Source organism: Adiantum capillus-veneris, chromosome 6, assembly GCF_014529385.1.
Source record: "Adiantum capillus-veneris isolate H3 chromosome 6, ASM1452938v2, whole genome shotgun sequence".
In the NCBI taxonomy this organism is placed as follows: Eukaryota; Viridiplantae; Streptophyta; class Polypodiopsida; order Polypodiales; family Pteridaceae; genus Adiantum; species Adiantum capillus-veneris.
Window position 1 is genome coordinate 2,461,383 of NC_140936.1, and position 1,647 is coordinate 2,463,029.

Genomic DNA, 1,647 nt, shown 5'->3' on the forward strand with positions numbered 1-1,647 from the left:
GTCTCGAAGAGCATTTATGGATACAGCCATCACATATATCCAGGAAAAGGGTAGAGGCATCATTGTCCCCTCACTGCCGACTAAAGCCTCTATTTTGAAACCGTTTGTGTGTACTACTATTGGGGGTGATTGTGTCACATGTGGTAAACCCCTTACAGCTAACCACATGGCAGGGTTCTTATCGGTGGAATGTCAACATAAATACCACCTATTTTTCTTTGCAGTTCTATGCGGCACTATGGTAGAGTGCACTCACCCATTGTGCACAATAAAGATTCCAAAAATTTCCAAGTGCTCGGCACTCGGATTGAGTACATAGAGCCGGAGGGTGGGTTCACTATACTCAGCTTCAATCCACTTGTCATGCGATAAGTCCCTTAACATGATTTTTTTCTTCATAAAAACCAATGCTGGCAAAAGTTCTCGTCTGCTTGAGCTTGACGAGAATAATATAGAACTGTCTGAATTTGACAAGAACAACATAGAGATATCTGAGGGTTTTCAGCATGGCAAAGCTGTTGTAAAAAGTGGGGATAAAGTGGAGGACCCCGAGGCTGAACCCTTTGTGGTTGAGAACCATGGCAAGGAAACCATTGGACATGATTCTAGCAAGGTCTCAACCGGCAACCAGGAAGGTAATGAAGTGCATATATGTAGTGTTTCATTTTTGTTTGAGCAAATTTAGGTTTTTTCTCCTAAACCTTATTGTGATCCCAGAGAATAAAGTGGAGGATGCAGAGGATGTGGAGACGTTACTAGTAATTGCAGATACCCTGAGAAAGAAACGCAAGCGACAGTAAGAGGAAGGAGGACATCATCCAGATCCAAAGAAATGTACTAATCAAGACCCCCCCAAAACCCGCGCACATCGAAAACTTTAAGTTCCATGTGCTTTTTGTGCTATTTACTTATTTTGAATATAAGATACATTTTTTGTCTCATGGTGTCAACCTTCACTACAATTTATTGGGTGTGGTTTTTTGGGCACTGTAGTAAAAATACAAGTGATTGGTAATGTTGGGCACCAGCATTGTGCTCAAGAAGACCTGGGGCACTTTGATCGAGAGACACCCCTAGTAACTCAATTTCGTGTCCCTCACCTTTCGGAGGATAATAGGTTTGCCTTGATCATTAATATTAATGATCTACTTAATGTCACTCACGACAAGAGAGATGGACCAAGCCCACCTAACGTGGACATGTTGCACTTTCAAAAGGTGAAGCAAGACAACAATTTGAACCACTATGTGCACCATTTTGCAGAGTGGTTTGTTCTTGGGGCTAGCCAGATTGTTGAAGTGTACGTCTGGAACACAAGCCCTTACTGAGACCTGGAAAAGAGGTTAGAATTGTGCTTGCCTCAGGCTCGCAGGTGCTTGAATGGGTGGATTACAAAGGAGGCATGCAGTAGAAGCTCATGGAACTTTTTGGAACGAGTTTCCATAATTCAACAAAGATAACACCCTCCTGCTAGATGACAAATATCCTACGTGCTGCTTGAACGACGAAGACGCCTATGTTATCTTGCCTTCTATAGAGGACCAGACGGAAGACCAATGGGAGAGGTTTATGCATCATGAATTTTTGCCATTTCTCTATGAGTGGAAGAAAACAGATAATCGATCGGAGTTGATCACTGCTTGTAAA

General features: G+C 42.6%; 1 pseudogene; it reads left to right on the forward strand.

The window, feature by feature from the left end:
- The first annotated feature begins 382 nt into the window (after positions 1-382).
- On the forward strand, positions 383-1,328 carry LOC147455063 (uncharacterized; annotated as a pseudogene).
- The last annotated feature ends 319 nt before the right edge of the window (positions 1,329-1,647 follow it).